Genomic DNA, 20,397 nt, shown 5'->3' on the forward strand with positions numbered 1-20,397 from the left:
TTGCAAGTTTTATTAGGGAATGTTGTGCTGTGTTTTCAAGCGCTTCAATGTGACAGCGGGTGCGTTCACGGAGATCAAGAGCAGCCGCCGCAGGGGAGGGATACCATGGTAAATAGGTTACCTATTGACCATGGTATAGGTTACCTATTTACCATGGTATCTCTCCCCTGGGTGCGTTGTGTTTTGGTGAGCAGGAAAGCAGCGGGCGGGATGGCGAGCTTGTCCTGCTGCTCCAACACAAGCTACCTTAAGAGCCGGTACGATGCGGGCAATGGGTGAAGTTCGTCAGGAGTACTGCATAAAAAAAAAAAACGAGTGTGTTGTCGTGGCAGTTGATGATCAAAGAAATAAAACAAAATAAAATCAATAAATAATAATGTCATAGACTTAAAGTCATACCTTTGAAGTCATAATGCATTGCAAGTGTTATTAGGGAATGTTGTGCTGTGTTTTCAAGCGCTTCAATGTGACAGCGGGTGCGTTCACGGAGATCAAGAGCAGCCGGAGATGAAGAGCAGCCGCCGCAGGGGAGGGATACCATGGTAAATAGGTTTCCTATTTACCATGGTATCTCTCCCCTGGGTGCGTTGTGTTTTGGTGAGCAGGAAAGCAGCGGGCGGGATGGCGAGCTTGTCCTGCTGCTCCAACACAAGCTACCTTAAGAGCCGGTACGATGCGGGCAATGGGTGAAGTTCGTCAGGAGTACTGCATAAAAAAAAAAAAAACGAGTGTGTTGTCGTGGCAGTTGATGATCAAAGAAATAAAACAAAATAAAATCAATAAATAATAATGTCATAGACTTAAAGTCATACCTTTGAAGTCATAATGCATTGCAAGTGTTATTAGGGAATGTTGTGCTGTGTTTTCAAGCGCTTCAATGTGACAGCGGGTGCGTTCACGGAGATCAAGAGCAGCCGGAGATGAAGAGCAGCCGCCGCAGGGGAGGGATACCATGGTAAATAGGTTTCCTATTTACCATGGTATCTCTCCCCTGGGTGCGTTGTGTTTTGGTGAGCAGGAAAGCAGCGGGCGGGATGGCGAGCTTGTCCTGCTGCTCCAACACAAGCTACCTTAAGAGCCGGTACGATGCGGGCAATGGGTGAAGTTCGTCAGGAGTACTGCATAAAAAAAAAAACGAGTGTGTTGTCGTGGCAGTTGGTGATCAAAGAAATAAAACAAAATAAAATCAATAAATAATAATGTCATAGACTTAAAGTCATACCTTTGAAGTCATAATGCATTGCAAGTGTTATTAGGGAATGTTGTGCTGTGTTTTCAAGCGCTTCAATGTGACAGCGGGTGCGTTCACGGAGATCAAGAGCAGCCGCCGCAGGGGAGGGATACCATGGTAAATAGGTTACCTATTTACCATGGTATCTCTCCCCTGGGTGCGTTGTGTTTTGGTGAGCAGGAAAGCAGCGGGCGGGATGGCGAGCTTGTCCTGCTGCTCCAACACAAGCTACCTTAAGAGCCGGTACGATGCGGGCAATGGGTGAAGTTCGTCAGGAGTACTGCATAAAAAAAAAAAAAACGAGTGTGTTGTCGTGGCAGTTGATGATCAAAGAAATAAAACAAAATAAAATCAATAAATAATAATGTCATAGACTTAAAGTCATACCTTTGAAGTCATAATGCATTGCAAGTGTTATTAGGGAATGTTGTGCTGTGTTTTCAAGCGCTTCAATGTGACAGCGGGTGCGTTCACGGAGATCAAGAGCAGCCGGAGATGAAGAGCAGCCGCCGCAGGGGAGGGATACCATGGTAAATAGGTTTCCTATTTACCATGGTATCTCTCCCCTGGGTGCGTTGTGTTTTGGTGAGCAGGAAAGCAGCGGGCGGGATGGCGAGCTTGTCCTGCTGCTCCAACACAAGCTACCTTAAGAGCCGGTACGATGCGGGCAATGGGTGAAGTTCGTCAGGAGTACTGCATAAAAAAAAAAACGAGTGTGTTGTCGTGGCAGTTGGTGATCAAAGAAATAAAACAAAATAAAATCAATAAATAATAATGTCATAGACTTAAAGTCATACCTTTGAAGTCATAAGCATTGCAAGTGTTATTAGGGAATGTTGTGCTGTGTTTTCAAGCGCTTCAATGTGACAGCGGGTGCGTTCACGGAGATCAAGAGCAGCCGCCGCAGGGGAGGGATACCATGGTAAATAGGTTACCTATTGAACATGGTATAGGTTACCTATTTACCATGGTATCTCTCCCCTGGGTGCGTTGTGTTTTGGTGAGCAGGAAAGCAGCGGGCGGGATGGCGAGCTTGTCCTGCTGCTCCAACACAAGCTACCTTAAGAGCCGGTACGATGCGGGCAATGGGTGAAGTTCGTCAGGAGTACTGCATAAAAAAAAAAAAACGAGTGTGTTGTCGTGGCAGTTGATGATCAAAGAAATAAAACAAAATAAAATCAATAAATAATAATGTCATAGACTTAAAGTCATACCTTTGAAGTCATAATGCATTGCAAGTGTTATTAGGGAATGTTGTGCTGTGTTTTCAAGCGCTTCAATGTGACAGCGGGTGCGTTCACGGAGATCAAGAGCAGCCGGAGATGAAGAGCAGCCGCCGCAGGGGAGGGATACCATGGTAAATAGGTTTCCTATTTACCATGGTATCTCTCCCCTGGGTGCGTTGTGTTTTGGTGAGCAGGAAAGCAGCGGGCGGGATGGCGAGCTTGTCCTGCTGCTCCAACACAAGCTACCTTAAGAGCCGGTACGATGCGGGCAATGGGTGAAGTTCGTCAGGAGTACTGCATAAAAAAAAAAACGAGTGTGTTGTCGTGGCAGTTGGTGATCAAAGAAATAAAACAAAATAAAATCAATAAATAATAATGTCATAGACTTAAAGTCATACCTTTGAAGTCATAATGCATTGCAAGTGTTATTAGGGAATGTTGTGCTGTGTTTTCAAGCGCTTCAATGTGACAGCGGGTGCGTTCACGGAGATCAAGAGCAGCCGGAGATGAAGAGCAGCCGCCGCAGGGGAGGGATACCATGGTAAATAGGTTTCCTATTTACCATGGTATCTCTCCCCTGGGTGCGTTGTGTTTTGGTGAGCAGGAAAGCAGCGGGCGGGATGGCGAGCAAAATAAAATCAATAAATAATAATGTCATAGACTTAAAGTCATACCTTTGAAGTCATAATGCATTGCAAGTGTTATTAGGGAATGTTGTGCTGTGTTTTCAAGCGCTTCAATGTGACAGCGGGTGCGTTCACGGAGATCAAGAGCAGCCGCCGCAGGGGAGGGATACCATGGTAAATAGGTTACCTATTTACCATGGTATCTCTCCCCTGGGTGCGTTGTGTTTTGGTGAGCAGGAAAGCAGCGGGCGGGATGGCGAGCTTGTCCTGCTGCTCCAACACAAGCTACCTTAAGAGCCGGTACGATGCGGGCAATGGGTGAAGTTCGTCAGGAGTACTGCATAAAAAAAAAAAAAACGAGTGTGTTGTCGTGGCAGTTGATGATCAAAGAAATAAAACAAAATAAAATCAATAAATAATAATGTCATAGACTTAAAGTCATACCTTTGAAGTCATAATGCATTGCAAGTGTTATTAGGGAATGTTGTGCTGTGTTTTCAAGCGCTTCAATGTGACAGCGGGTGCGTTCACGGAGATCAAGAGCAGCCGGAGATGAAGAGCAGCCGCCGCAGGGGAGGGATACCATGGTAAATAGGTTTCCTATTTACCATGGTATCTCTCCCCTGGGTGCGTTGTGTTTTGGTGAGCAGGAAAGCAGCGGGCGGGATGGCGAGCTTGTCCTGCTGCTCCAACACAAGCTACCTTAAGAGCCGGTACGATGCGGGCAATGGGTGAAGTTCGTCAGGAGTACTGCATAAAAAAAAAAACGAGTGTGTTGTCGTGGCAGTTGGTGATCAAAGAAATAAAACAAAATAAAATCAATAAATAATAATGTCATAGACTTAAAGTCATACCTTTGAAGTCATAATGCATTGCAAGTGTTATTAGGGAATGTTGTGCTGTGTTTTCAAGCGCTTCAATGTGACAGCGGGTGCGTTCACGGAGATCAAGAGCAGCCGCCGCAGGGGAGGGATACCATAGTAAATAGGTTACCTATTGACCATGGTATAGGTTACCTATTTACCATGGTATCTCTCCCCTGGGTGCGTTGTGTTTTGGTGAGCAGGAAAGCAGCGGGCGGGATGGCGAGCTTGTCCTGCTGCTCCAACACAAGCTACCTTAAGAGCCGGTACGATGCGGGCAATGGGTGAAGTTCGTCAGGAGTACTGCATAAAAAAAAAACAACGAGTGTGTTGTCGTGGCAGTTGATGATCAAAGAAATAAAACAAAATAAAATCAATAAATAATAATGTCATAGACTTAAAGTCATACCTTTGAAGTCATAATGCATTGCAAGTGTTATTAGGGAATGTTGTGCTGTGTTTTCAAGCGCTTCAATGTGACAGCGGGTGCGTTCACGGAGATCAAGAGCAGCCGCCGCAGGGGAGGGATACCATGGTAAATAGGTTACCTATTGACCATGGTATAGGTTACCTATTTACCATGGTATCTCTCCCCTGGGTGCGTTGTGTTTTGGTGAGCAGGAAAGCAGCGGGCGGGATGGCGAGCTTGTCCTGCTGCTCCAACACAAGCTACCTTAAGAGCCGGTACGATGCGGGCAATGGGTGAAGTTCGTCAGGAGTACTGCATAAAAAAAAAAAACGAGTGTGTTGTCGTGGCAGTTGATGATCAAAGAAATAAAACAAAATAAAATCAATAAATAATAATGTCATAGACTTAAAGTCATACCTTTGAAGTCATAATGCATTGCAAGTGTTATTAGGGAATGTTGTGCTGTGTTTTCAAGCGCTTCAATGTGACAGCGGGTGCGTTCACGGAGATCAAGAGCAGCCGGAGATGAAGAGCAGCCGCCGCAGGGGAGGGATACCATGGTAAATAGGTTTCCTATTTACCATGGTATCTCTCCCCTGGGTGCGTTGTGTTTTGGTGAGCAGGAAAGCAGCGGGCGGGATGGCGAGCTTGTCCTGCTGCTCCAACACAAGCTACCTTAAGAGCCGGTACGATGCGGGCAATGGGTGAAGTTCGTCAGGAGTACTGCATAAAAAAAAAAACGAGTGTGTTGTCGTGGCAGTTGGTGATCAAAGAAATAAAACAAAATAAAATCAATAAATAATAATGTCATAGACTTAAAGTCATACCTTTGAAGTCATAATGCATTGCAAGTGTTATTAGGGAATGTTGTGCTGTGTTTTCAAGCGCTTCAATGTGACAGCGGGTGCGTTCACGGAGATCAAGAGCAGCCGCCGCAGGGGAGGGATACCATGGTAAATAGGTTACCTATTTACCATGGTATCTCTCCCCTGGGTGCGTTGTGTTTTGGTGAGCAGGAAAGCAGCGGGCGGGATGGCGAGCTTGTCCTGCTGCTCCAACACAAGCTACCTTAAGAGCCGGTACGATGCGGTCAATGGGTGAAGTTCGTCAGGAGTACTGCATAAAAAAAAAAAAAAACGAGTTGTTGTCGTGGCAGTTGGTGATAAAAGAAATAAAACAAAATAAAATCAATAAATAATAATGTCATAGACTTAAAGTCATACCTTTGAAGTCATAATGCATTGCAAGTGTTATTAGGGAATGTTGTGCTGTGTTTTCAAGCGCTTCAATGTGACAGCGGGTGCGTTCACGGAGATCAAGAGCAGCCGGAGATGAAGAGCAGCCGCCGCAGGGGAGGGATACCATGGTAAATAGGTTTCCTATTTACCATGGTATCTCTCCCCTGGGTGCGTTGTGTTTTGGTGAGCAGGAAAGCAGCGGGCGGGATGGCGAGCTTGTCCTGCTGCTCCAACACAAGCTACCTTAAGAGCCGGTACGATGCGGGCAATGGGTGAAGTTCGTCAGGAGTACTGCATAAAAAAAAAAACGAGTGTGTTGTCGTGGCAGTTGGTGATCAAAGAAATAAAACAAAATAAAATCAATAAATAATAATGTCATAGACTTAAAGTCATACCTTTGAAGTCATAATGCATTGCAAGTGTTATTAGGGAATGTTGTGCTGTGTTTTCAAGCGCTTCAATGTGACAGCGGGTGCGTTCACGGAGATCAAGAGCAGCCGCCGCAGGGGAGGGATACCATGGTAAATAGGTTACCTATTGACCATGGTATAGGTTACCTATTTACCATGGTATCTCTCCCCTGGGTGCGTTGTGTTTTGGTGAGCAGGAAAGCAGCGGGCGGGATGGCGAGCTTGTCCTGCTGCTCCAACACAAGCTACCTTAAGAGCCGGTATACCGCTAGCTACCATATACACATAGATACGAATGCATAGTAGTATACTGGCCAAGGGCGTTGGTTTTGCCCAGAGCCGTAACTAAGCTTTTAGCTACCGGGGCATGCAAATATATATATATATATATATATATATATATATATATATATATATATATATATATATATATATATATATATATATATATATATATTAATTATTGTTATTTTTTTTTCTTTTTTCTTTTTTTTTGGATGTTAGGAGTTAGGATGGTATTTACTCGCGCATAGGTTTGAATGTTATTTCCGAATCTCTCCTTTAACATGTCTGAAGGGGACACTGTATTACTTAAAACGTGAATTAATGTCTTAAATCGTGTTAAAAGTGAGCAGTTACCTTGGGATTGCACACCAGGTTCAGACGCAATGATTGGACTTATGTATCCGCAGGCGACCTGAGACTCACCGTTTCAACGGTGTCAGGAGTGCTCAACAGAAAAGAATGCATAGAGAAAAATATTGTATACTGGCCAAGGGCGTTGGTTTTGCCCAGAGCCGTAACTAAGCTTTTAGCTACCGGGGTATGCAAATATATATATATAAATTGCATGGATCTCCGGAATGAAGCAACCGGAGGTGGATGGAAAGACTCAATATTGCAGCTACAGCATACAAACATTCTAAAAGTTATAAACAAAATAGGTGTATTTTTTCTTCCAATACCTCTCAGTTAATTATTATTATTTGTTTTGTTAATTCAATACAATCTTGGTAGCGATATATATAATTGTTATTTTTTTTTCTTTTTTTTTTTTTTTGGATGTTAATAGTTAGGATGGTATTTACTCGCGCATAGTTTTGTATGTTATTTCCGAATTTCTCCTTAGACATGTCTGAAGGGGACAGTGTATTACTTAAAACGTGAATTAACGTATTAAAACGTGTTAACTGTGAGCAGTTACCTTGGGATTACACACCAGGTTCAGACGCATTGAATGGACTAATGTATCCGCAGGCGACCTAAGACTCACCGTTTCAACGGTGTCAGTAGTGCTCAACAGAAAATAATGCATACAGAAAAATATTGTATACTGGCCATGGGCTTTGGTTTTGCCCAGCGCCGTAACTAAGCATTTAGCTACCGGGGCATGCAAATATATATATATATATATATATATATATATATATATATATATATATATATATATATATATATATATATATATATATATATTGCATGTACCTCCGGAATGAAGCAACCGGAGGTGGATGGAAAGACTCAATATTGCAACTACCGGGGCATGCAAGACTCCATATCGTAGATACCGGGGCATGCAATTATATATATATATATATATATATATATATATATATATATAGTATTGTTATTTTTTTTCTTTTTTCTTTTTTTTTTTTGATGTTAAGAGTTAGGATTGTATTTACTCGCGCATAGTTTTGAATGTTATTTCCGAATCTCTCCTTTAACATGTCTGAAGGGGACACTGTATTAATAAAAACGTGAATTAACAATTGCACAGCACCCCCATCACCCCCCCCCCCCCCCCGCAAAAAATTTTAAAAAAAATGCTCAAACCCGATGCCCGATTTTAACCATTTTTATGTAAACATTAAGCTAGCTTTCTAACATTACCAGATATTTCATCACAAACAGTTCTACGCCAGATTGTCACAATCAAGAGAGCTGCAAACAGCACTTTACAGGCAAGAGTCTCTTATCGACAGACATCTACACCTGCACTAACCTGAGCGTTTGAAATGGAAGGATCGTCACACTCTTGTGCTGTTCGTAACATTCTGAACTACAGAAGAGTCAGGTTCGGTTTCTGTTGATGTCTCTGGCGTTGGAGGTTTAGCTTTTTTGTTGTAGAAAAACTCCAAACGTAGCTGTATTTTTGCCATTTTAACAGGGCTCAAATTCACTCCGTTTTAGCACATATTTTCGCTGACTGAAAAAGTGAAAGTCACACACGAGAACAAATATAACGGTGAAGGGTCTTAGACACTCTTTGTTATGTTATTATGTTTTGAAAGTTTGAAATAAACTGCGCATTTTTAAATAATAAACCCTGGCAACAGTGGCGTAGCCAGGATTTTTTTTCGGGAGAGGGTGGCAATGGTAACTTTTTTAAGGTGAATAGTCACAGTGGTGAAATTGGCAACCTGATTTCTTATTAGTGCATTGACGTTTTATTGTCGAAAAATAAAGAACTTTTTTAAAAAAAAAGAAGATCCAATAACCAAATACACTGTTGTGCAAAATAGTTAAAAAGAGAGATTCAGTTCAGAACACTTCCGTTTAAAAACAAAAATGGAAATACGAAGCAAAGGACTTGAACTTTTAACATGCGCATCAAATTTCACATTTTGATAATAAATAACTATATATAATTTCATTCGTACTTATGGTTGTTCATTTCACATTTGGTGTTCAAAGCAAAGCAAACCATTTTATTTAATTTCACAAATCCTGACTAATGTAATTACTCTTTGACTGACGCAGGACTGCCGATGGTACCTAATCTTCTGGAGGTTTGGGAGAGGAGGGACTTGTGCACACAGTTGCATTAACTACATTGACTACAGCGCATTTAAACACACAAAAAAATGTACAAACAGCTGATCCAACAAAAAACTTGGGTTGATTGACAGCAAATCCAACCACTCATTTTTTTTGGTATCACACTGCACTGACATTCGCTGACGGACACGTTGTAGCCTAAACAAATAATCAGAATGAAAACAAGTAGGTAACCGAACTCAGGAATTGAAACAGTTTTGCCGGTTTTCTCTCAGCAGCGTCCAGAACTGCTTTCATTCTGATTTATTTCTTTAGTTATTCAATTAATAACAGGTTGTACATTTACCACCACTCCATCTCCAAGACCTGGATGGACTTGGTTACCGTCCCTTGATGAAGCTGGCTGCACAATCCGTGAAAAATGATAATCTTATTAGTAGGCTGGCTGCTGGAGAGGTCAGCTGGCAATAAGATATGTCATGAGGCGAGTGCATTCTATGTAAATACATAGGCTACTCATTACATAGTAGATGTCCTCTACCACATCTATATGTGTAGTAGCTAGGCTAGGGGCAGCAGTGTGGAGTAGTGGTTAGGGCTCTGGACTTTTGACCGGAGGGTTGTGGGTTCAATCCCCAGTGGGGGACACTGCTGTTGTACCCTTGAGCAAGGTACATTACCTAGATTGCTCCAGTAAAAACCCAACTGTATAAATGGGTAATTGTATGTAAAAATAATGTGATATCTGTATACTGTGAAATAATGTATAATGTGATATGTTGTAACAATTGTAAGTCGCCCTGGATAAGGGCGTCTGCTAAGAAATAAATAATAATAATAATAATAATATACAGTAATCATAGCCTATATGTTTCATGCATCTGTGTTTGGGGTTGAGCAAGTACAGCTTGCTTATGTATTCTCATTGGTTGATAGCAACGCGGTAAATAAAAAGTTCTTTCCGTGAGCGAAAAGAAAAATCAGCGCCGCCCATGCCACGTCCGCCCCGCTATAATGGGAAGCGAAAAATATAACAATATTGCAATTTCTTACACATGTTTCAGTGTGAACGATCCTAACACATTGTTTAAGCCACTGCCTGGCAGAAATCTGGGGGGGCACGTGACCAGGCGTGCCCCTCCTATGCGTCGACACTAACCCCGCCCCATTTAAATGATTTGGTTAGCCCCACCTCTTTAAATTATTTTGTTAACTCCACCCACTTTTAATGATTTGGTTAGCCCCACCCACTTTAAAATAGGCCGTGCATTAATAAAGTAATGCCCCCATACTTGTAACTATGCACTGCTCCAAGTTACTTTTTATTTATAACTCGCTATTAGCAAAAACAACCAGCTGTTGAGAAATTATGCTCTATAATCATCCTCCATTGGGACAATATAGACATGCATTGTTGCCAACCAAAGCACCAACTACATACAGTCAGCATTCGGTTATCCGTTACCCAGATACAGGTTAGTCGCGTTTTACCGCCCTGCATTAAGAATAAAATCAATCCCCATTTTATATATATATACTGTATGTAAATAATGTCACAATTGAATGCACTTACCCGTCACACATGATTTCCGACTCCGTCTCCAGTTTTCTGATACAAAGCCCATCTATTCAGTGTTACAATGTACTTGTTATCTGTCACAACCCACTTTTTTTTTTCTCCCATGCCAAATCAGTCTGTCTTTATTGTGCAGTTACACAGCACTTCCTCCAATTTCACAAGACGAAAATGCAGCAAAAACAAAGTGAACGAGAAGCTACGCTAATGTAAAAGTCATTAAACAGTTTTAGATACTGTGATGCATTTTTATATTTCTTTTTAAATCTGTGATCTTTAGTTGCTTTTGTGCATTTTCATTTGCAAGTGAACTGTGACATTAGGGCCTTATCGAGCACTATGTTCTGCAATTTTAAATACTGGCTTTGGATACTGTTATAATTGTGGAAACTGGTGTTTTTTTTAAAATCTTTTGCTAAATTGCATTGCTTTTTGCCTTTTACGCAGTTCTGTGCATGGGTAACAGTGCCGTTTCTAGGTATAAGCGACATAAGCGACTGCTTAGGGCCCCCTGCCGCTAGGGGCCCCCCTAGCAATAAATAAATAAATAAATATATTTTCTTTTAAATTGATTTTCATAAATAATCACAGTGATCAGTTTTCAAATAATTTACAGATTTTGTTAGTGAGTGAGTCATGCCCAGGGCCATCATGGAATCATGCATCATTCATCAGCCTTTTGAATGAAAACTATTAAGTAGCATACTGTAACGTTAGTCACAATGGCAGAGACAAATGAAGAAGAAGACAATAGGAGGGGATGGGGCGTCCAGTATTTTCATATCTCAAAGGTGGCAACCCTATTCCAGACTTTGTTTTCACTGCCTTTTGTTAATAAAAGATGATGTTGCTGCTAACAGGTCCCTCTTTATTCTTTACGTCTTTATTTGTTCATTGTATGTTTGCTCGTACATATGTGTGCTCATACAAACATTTACAAGACAGTAGGCTTAAGCCTATGTTGGTTTGATGTCGTGCCAAGTGGAGTGGGCTACAGTGAAGGGAGGCCCCCAAATCAAATCCTGCTTAGGGCCCCCAAAAGGCTAGAAACGGCCCTGATGGGTAACATTTTGATATCATTTTGCTGTTGGGCCGTTAATGGGGAAATTTACGTACTGCTACAATACATACCAGATTTCAAAGTATGTACTGTATTACAGTTCACGTGTCCACAGTCATCTCTTTTGGCAAGTGATATTTTCAGAATCATATCATTCTGAATTAAAATACTTCTATTGAAAATATAGTACTGTTCCAACAAAACCAACTACAGTACATCTAAATGGAAGCCTACGTATTTTAAAACACAGTCCTTTCAGCTATGTATTTTTGACATTGTATCTTTTTTGTGTTCCCTGAAAAAACTGACAAGGGTTGGAACGGGCCAAAATAAAATAATCAGATATGTGTCACACTCGTTTAACTGTCACTGAAGTCAAATTTTTATAGGGTCGGATATGTGAGTGTTGACTGCAGGGTTGGCTGATTTAAATCAAGTCGATTGAAGTCACTGATTTAAATCAATAATTAAATCACTTGATTTAAAAACAAAAAACATTCATTTAAATCATTTTTTCATTTCCTACCTATTTTATATAGTTTCTCAAGGAAAATACATGAAAAGTATGTTTTAAAAACCTTTTATTAACAGAAACATCTTAAACTGTTACTGTCTATAAACTAATACTCTTAGGGCTGTATTCTGATCACAGTGCAAATGCAAGTGCAAACGCAAAAGGAGTTTGCCCCAGATTCTGTGGCGCATAAATGGAGGGAAAATGTAAAAAAATACTACAATGAAATGGTATTCTGAAGACTTGCCTCGTCTTGCCCTGTTATAGAGCGCCTGCCCCATCATTAACATATTCACTGAAGCGATTCTGATGACAGTGCAATGGGGTCCCAAATAGACAATTGAGCACTGTGTTAAGACCCACTGAAACCGGGTTTATTTAGTGGTGCAATCAGGAACTTTAACAATTGAACACACTTGTACTGTAGCTGGTAAATAGAACAGAAGAGCAGCTTCTGAACTCAGGTCAAAGCACCTTAGCACATAGTTATTGAGTAATTGGAACATGAGCCACTCGGAATGATTACAAACATCTCAAAAGGTATTACAATTTCACTTGAAGCTGCTTACATAAATAAGGGACATTACAGGACTTACAAGAAATGTGTGAGATATAAACAAAAAGGATTTTACCCTTTTTAAAGTTGATTTTTAATGATGTGCTGTTTAGTTAGGTCAGATGTGTTATCCGGGATCGTCTCTCGAACACAAGTCAAGGTGATGGGACCTGTTGCTTTAGTAAAACAGCTAGAGTAAATATAAGTCTTGGCTCTCTGTCAAGAAAAGCAAAAACAAAATCAGAATTTAGCAGTCTCATTGGCAGGCATGTCAAGTCTCACTCCTAAAAGAAAGCACATGACCATGTATATTAAAGGCATATTCCTAAATTGTAATCCTCATTTTTTACCTTGACCTCTGCCAAGGACATTATATGACATTTGACACTTAAGCAAGACATCTCACAAGTGCAGACATACCCCCAAAATGTTTTCCGTTTCAGAGGAAAATACAACTGCAGTTCAGAAAAGACATTTGTTCATCCCCCAAAACTAGGTATGTTAACTCATCTTGTAGCCTAGTTGTAGTTTCTGTGCAGTAGGTAAACTGCTGTATATCTGCAATTTGTACTGAACTTTCTCTTTAGTATAATTGCTAGTTTTGTTAAAATAAAAAAAAAAACATGTTACCACCCAGTATTGTACCATAACCTCTACGTTTTGTAAGGTTTCTGACCTTTTGAGAGGAGCCCTAAACTAAGGTGTTATATAACCCCCTGCACCCTGCTTGTGGCTCAGTGTTGAGCTATGAAGATGAGGTCACTGCTGCTTGTCTGCCTGATTGTGGTCACACTGACTGTGGCTATTGCTGCCCCCAAGCAAGAGGGGTCTGAAACGGGCAAAGGAAAAAAGGTTGGTAGAAAGAAAATGTATATTAAAGAAACAGCACAGCTTACAAAAGGCCTGCAATGTTGTTCTTGTCTATTTTGTTTTGTTTTAAATAAATGACTATTATGATACATTAGAAAATATCGCTTTAAACTGTTTGCTGACAGGGTTTTGCTGGGGATGTTAACTAAAGGTTGGCTGTTTAAAAGTAAATGAAGAGTCTTGTTCTTGAAAGGACATTTCACACATTTCTATTGGAATTAAGCTGGGCAAGAGAAGAAAATCCACATTTTTACAGGCTTTATGGTTTATTTGCCATTTCTGAATTTGTCAAACAGAAGTTTAAAAATGCACTTAGTGACCATACTTGGAATACTATGTTGCTTCTGGTCCCTGCACTACAAAAAAGATAATGCGTCCCTGAAGAGATTAATCAGACGGGTCTTATGAAGATCTGTTACAGGAATAATGTAACTGTAGTCACTACTTAAAGCACAGCACTAACACCAGACCAGAGGACACCAATTGGTGGAGACATACTACACAGAGGTTGGTGATGGTATGGAATGGGTTACCGAGACATGTTGTTGATGCTGAATCACTGGGATCCTTTAAGACCAGACCTGACCAGGTTTTGAGATCAATCAGCTACTAGGAACCAGATAAGCACTTGTATATATTTTTGTGTTCAGATTTGAAAGCATAGTAGCACACGGGAAAACGGAAGCATGTCGTACGTGGAGTGGAAATGCATTTTAACAACAGTTTTAAAATGCAGGTGCATTTAATGAGGACTGTAGCAGATCTGTCTAAATACTGCACACGTGCTATATGGTCATCTTCCTTATTCCTTACTTTAACCCAGTTTAGAACAACTGAATAGATCCTGCAGTTTTTACATAAAGCATCTCGAAATGTATTATTGCATAAATAGTAATAACAGGTTGTAGCAATGCAGTGTTACAAAGGGATTTATAATGTCTTTTAATTACTTAATAGTATGACACGAGGCTTGATACTAGTAATGTAAACATTTTGTTTTTCGTAAAAACCGTATTCCTGGATAAGAATTGTCAAAACCTTTAAATTGTAGATGTTTTATAAATTGGTCCTCGAACTAAAGTGTGGCCTACAGTTTTATGTTTGTCTGAAAAAAAACAACTACAATTGGTATTTTTAATAATCATTAACATGTTCATTATTTCAATATACAAACATGCAGTATTTTGCAATTATTTAAATCCAATCTTCTCCACTGCAGTTAAACTATGGTTGTTTTTCCTATGCACTTGACAGTGGTGGTGGGTGTTTTTGCCAAAAACTGCTTTAAGTGTGTGATGCAGTGTTGTAAGATTTATTGACATTATGTTGATAATCAGAACAACAGGGTTCACTAACCTCGACTAGGTCAGGGTTAACACAGTTGAGCTCAGATGAAACAGCCCATTTGCAATGTACAGTACTGGGTGGCTATTGGTCATTCAGCAGTGTGATGCAAATACCTGCAGTTACCACAAAGCACTGACCTGAGCACACTTGCTCATTTGCTATTCTAGTTTTCTCCCTGGGATGCTCGTACTTAAATATTTAATATAAATGGACTTTAGTTGGTATATAGGGGGCTGGTGTCTATAGAGTTAACACAAACTGTTTTACAATTTCTGAAAATGAAATTAAGAAGTTGTGAGCGATGGGGATATAAATAGGCCCAATTAATCCCACACCTGCCGCACACCTTCTGTGAATGATGCAATTGTCAGCAAATGATTTACTGACCATCCCAATATAATTTAGGAGCAAAAGAAACATCTGTAATTGGCGTAATTACAGGGATTAATTATAGCATTGTTTCTTTACCGAATATCTCAATCGTCCTGCCTGGGGACAGACGTGAAGTTATGTATATATACATTTAGTGTGCCCAATTATTTTACCCCCGATTTTCTCCCCAATTTGGAATGTCCAATTATTTTTTCTCCTCATCGCAGCAATTCCTTACACAGCTCAGGAGATCCAAAGGTTCAGTGGGCGTCCTCCGATCCCACAACCAAACTATTATCCTCTTTTACACCCAGGAACTCGAGAGCGGATGTCAGCGAGCTACTGACCTCTGGAGGACAAAGGCCAGCCCTGCAGGTGTCCGCTTTTGAGCTCACAGGGCGCCTGGCCAGCAGGGTTCACTGTAGCGCAATGAGGAGAAACAGTCCCTTTTGTTTTTGCTTCCCTAACCCACGGGAGTGCCAGAGCCAATGTTACGCTCCCTTTGGAATTCACAGCGAAGACCGACAACTTTGCACAGCCAGGACGCGAACCTGTGCTGTATGACCACACAACCACGCTTTTACCAGGTGAGCCACTCGAGGACCCCCTGATAGTGTTTTTGAGGTTAAGATTCATTTAAAAGTTATAACTAGCTCTTTATTTTATATATATATATATATATATATATATATATATATATATATATATATATATATATTGCACCAGGATGACTGAACAAAAGGAAAAGTGAAACGAAGAAACTGTAAAAAATGACGACTGGACACCAACCACTAAAAGCTGGTAATTTTAAACTTTAAAGAGATAGTTTATACCCTCTAAGCGGGCAATTTCTAATCTCTTTATTCATGCCACTGTCTGGTGCTCCAAGGGAGACTACAGTTGGAATTTTATACCAGCTCTGTTATCCCCAGCTGGGGATGAAATCCATTGCGAAGGGGATGAAGTGGAGGTGGCTGTACACACACACACACAATTTGTTACAAACTGTTTATCCAATTGACAGGAAACTTAGCATCAACATTATAGAGTATACATTAATGATAATATACAAGATTGTGAATGTCACACAGTTTTACATACATCTGGATAATCCCTCATCAGACTGTGATTAAACATTTCATTGCTAATTCTTATTCTATCCTGTACATACTGTTGATATGTCATGTTCATCGTTTAGAGTTTACGTGGCAGGAGATGTATATGTATTGTAAAAGATCTTCACCCACTCGGGTTCGTTGCCCCTTTAAAAATAGACCCGGCACACAGAAATGGATTTTAAGCGCTGGTGCGCTATTTTTAATCAACACAAAAATTAAACAAAACACACAAAATAAACACCTAGCTCGGTACGAGCACTAACTAACACACAGGAACACCCTGGCTAACACGGGACAGCTACACTGTTTCCCCGTCCTTACAAAACACACTGGTTTTATACAGCACTTACTTTTTAGCTCATGACTGCCAGGAAGCAGAGCACACCTTTCTGCCTCCTTCTCCTCAGCAGCCTTGAGCAGACTAGCTGCCTCTCTTAAATACCCTGCACCTGGTTTTAATTTAACAATAGCTACCAGGTGCAGGGGATAATTAATAATAAAACAATTAACAAATCAAAGAAACAATCAACCAAAACAATTAAACTAAACAAATGTGCATTCCACACATGTTTTCCACTCATGGAGGCTTTAACCCCCTCCCTGCTGTGTTACAGTATACATAAGCATAGGCAAATTGTAAGCATGGCAAATTCTTTGTTGAGATTTAGTAATGTCTTTCTCAAAGAGACCCAAGTGTAAATGTTTGTCGTAAGCACCATGGATAATAGCATTTACATAATGTCCCGTGACAAGAAATTACATCTAAAATACAAATGTATTTTTTTCAGATTTGTAAAAAAAGACCTGCTTCTCCTGGTGTTGTATCCTTGCTGGATGGAGATGGTGAAGATGCTGGAGGCGGCTAAGCCAGCACAGTATGGGGTAGATTTGACAAGGGACAAGAAAAGGTAATTAGAATTACAACGTGATGTTTAGGAACCCGCATTAGAGAGACAGATAGATTCAAATTATTATTTTTCTCTGTCCCCTTACATTTGTATGCTGTTTGAAATCATATTTTTGTAATAATCTGTGTTCAGGATATGCCATAGACCTAGGTTAGATGAGCCAAAATGTCTTTATATCAGTAGTAACTGTGTATAGCCAGGTATACAATCGGAAACTTAATTCACTTTTGAGTTATTGTCTATGTTTGGTACACAGCTTATCTTCCTGATTTTATTTTTATTTTTTTTAACTTAGGTTCCATTACCAGTGCTGTCCCATAAAAATGAACCATTTTCCTGCCACATTGTTTCACCCTCTGGACATATCAATGATTCAGATCTTTTACACATATCCATCTTATATGGATGTTTTGTGTTTTGTTTATAAAAAATGTGTAAATGTGTAAAGGACTAGGGGTTGTGGTGTTTGTCTGAAGTAAGAGAGTGGTGGTGTAACATCAAATCATTTGCAGCACGAATAAGTCACAGTCACTGGCCATGTCATGCACACTTATTTCTAACTCATTGGTTGATCGAAAATAAGTTTAACATGCAATGGAGTAGTTCATTGGTTTTATACGCTCCCTTTAAAGATGTAATAAACAATCTCATCCAGTGGGATCTCTTTTCAGAGTGTGCAGTAGCAGAAGGGGATTGTGGGAATGTGTGGAGCTAAGGAAGGTAGAAGGAGATGCGCAGTAGAAACCCTGGGATATGTTTACACAATGAACTAATTTGTGGATGAATATCGTTGGTGTTAATTAAAGTTAATAAGACAAAATATTTTAGTGTAAAATTATACTTGATGGTGGGGTACTGCCTTTTTTAATTTTTACAGAGATGTCATTTTTTAAATCTTATTGCTATCTTCCCAGAAGGCCACCTCCCCTCCAGACATTCCGATCAGAGAAAAGAGACAATTCGAAGCCAACCCAAAGAGACGTCCAAGACCTTGTCTGGGCTGCCTATCTGTAATATCAGCTAAAAAGGAGGCTCCTGTAACAGTAAGTTATCTTTCCTGTAGCCATTCCCTAGACTGCAGTGTTATGTGGCACTTCATTACCAAATCAATCAGAAAACATGTCACCTTCAGTTAGTCCATTTTTTTAATTTGTTTTTTAAAAATCAATTAAAAGATATTTAAACTTGTCAGTTTTTGTTTACATTGCATTATTTTGGAACTCTTAATACAATTATTGATAATAGAAACAACTTTGCAAATGCCATTACTATTTTTCAGATTCCTAGGATGAAACCGTTGGCCATAGCAACAGGAAAAACTGATTTAGCACACTTTGAAAAACAATATTGAAAATATTAAAACAATCAGCTCTATCACAATGACCTCAGTGAAACCCAGCGTGGTTGCGGGATGATACAAAATCCATTGTAATGAACAATAAGTGAAATGCCGGGGGTCCCGAGTGGCGCATCCAGTAAAGGCACTCCACGTGCAGTGCAGGATGTGCCCTATAGTCTGGACATCGCGAGTTCGAGTCCAGGCTATTCCTTTGCCGACCGAGGATGGGAGCTCCCAGGGGGCGGCGCTCAATTGGCCCACGCTTCGGAGGACAGCGTGTGTTTGTCTTCGCCCTCCAGAGTCAGCCCTGGGGTGGTAGCGGTGAGCTGAGCATAATAAAATAATTGGCCATTCCAAATTGGGGAGAAAATAATAAAAAATAATTGGCACCGACTAAATTTATAAAAAAAAAAAAAAAAAAAGTGAAATGCTTCAGTTTTTACAAGCTTGATTAATATGCCCCTATTTACCAGATAGAGGGGTCTACTATTCAATGGTTCTATAGAATGTTGACACACGCTGATGAAAAAATAGCACCATCTAGATTTCTTCCTTATCAAGCAACTAAATCAGACACCATATATCTTGTGATCGTAGCAGATTTTGCCCATTTTGAGGATAAGTGATACCAAACATTAAACAAACTACATGGGAAGTTTTATTAAAAGGATTCTCACCTTTCCCCAGCATACAGCTGATCCTGTCCTAATGTGAAGGTGGATCCAACAAGTGACGTCGTGATCCTGCCAGTCGAAGTGCAGAAAAATCACAGTCAAATGCATGTTGGCCTGATAACCAAATATTGTTCTTTTTTTTTTTTTTTTTTTTTTTAATCCTGCGCTAGTAAATCATGTATCTGTGTCAGGATAGCATATACAGCATGCTCATGCCTAAGTAAACAAACATTTTAAGAACATAAGAAAGTTTACAAACGAGAGGAGGCCATTCGGCCCATCTTGCTCTTTTGGTTGTTAGTAGCTTATTGATCCCAGAATCTCATCAAGCAGCTTCTTGAAGGATCCCAGGGTGTCGGCTTCAACAACATTACTGGGGAGCGGGTTCCAGACCCTCACAATTCTCTGTGTAGAAAAGTGCCTCCTATTTTCTGTTCTGAATGCCCCTTTATCTAATCTCCATTTGTGACTCCTGGTCCTTGTCGAAAAAGTCCCCTGGGTCGACATTGTCAATACCTTTTAGCATTTTGAATGCTTGAATCAGATCACCGCGTAGTCTTCTTTGTTCGAGACTGAATAGATTCAATTCTTTTAGCCTGTCTGCATACGACATGCCTTTTAAACCCGGGATAATTCTGGTCGCTCTTCTTTGCACTCTTTCTTGAGCAGCAATATCCTTTTTGTAACGAGGTGACCAGAACTGAACACAATATTCTAGATGAGGTCTTACTAATGCATTGTAAAGTTTTAACATTACTTCCCTTGATTTAAATTCAACACTTATCACAATATATCCGAGCATCTTGTTGGCCTTTTTTTATAGCTTCCCCACATTGTCTAGATGAAGACATTTTAATAAAGAACAAAAATAAAAATCACTTTGTTCTTGAGTTTATTTTGGTATCTTTTGAAATTGGTATTCTTCTTGTGTGTGTTTGTGTATATGCATGTGTGTGAAGGATGTGGGTTGGTGGGAGGGTGTTCATTTTAATGGATTTATGTCTTTTTAAGACAGAATGCTTTTGACAGCTGTTTTGTTGTGTTCACAAAGCTTTAACACTTGAATAAGTCCTTGAGAATTTCATGCAATCTTTTAAAGGTTTTCTGACCTGTAAATTAGTCCTACAACCACACAATGTCAGTGGAGTACACCTAATATGTGTAATTAACAATAATTAAACATTACCAATTTTGACATGATGAATTAACACACAGAAAAGGCTAATGACTAATCAAGCTTTAAATCCAATTTCTTAAAGGCTTAAAAAAATTAGAGTGG

At 40.0% G+C, this 20,397-nt stretch overlaps 1 long non-coding RNA gene across 4 annotated transcripts; it reads left to right on the top strand.

The window, feature by feature from the left end:
• Window positions 1-12,837: 12,837 nt before the first annotated feature.
• LOC131737787 (uncharacterized) lies at window positions 12,838-19,624 on the top strand. Of its 4 annotated transcripts, XR_009329399.1 has the most exons (5): window positions 12,838-12,986; window positions 13,158-13,342; window positions 15,394-17,105; window positions 18,020-18,148; window positions 19,132-19,624. It is a non-coding gene; the product is annotated as an uncharacterized LOC131737787 (long non-coding RNA). The 4 variants fall into 4 exon arrangements; XR_009329400.1 differs by lacking the exon at window positions 19,132-19,624 and adding an exon at window positions 18,385-18,489 and having other exon boundaries at window positions 12,839-13,342; XR_009329397.1 differs by having other exon boundaries at window positions 12,840-13,342; window positions 19,132-19,622.
• The last annotated feature ends 773 nt before the right edge of the window (window positions 19,625-20,397 follow it).

This window comes from Acipenser ruthenus, chromosome 8 (genome assembly GCF_902713425.1).
Source record: "Acipenser ruthenus chromosome 8, fAciRut3.2 maternal haplotype, whole genome shotgun sequence".
Taxonomy (NCBI): domain Eukaryota; kingdom Metazoa; phylum Chordata; class Actinopteri; order Acipenseriformes; family Acipenseridae; genus Acipenser; species Acipenser ruthenus.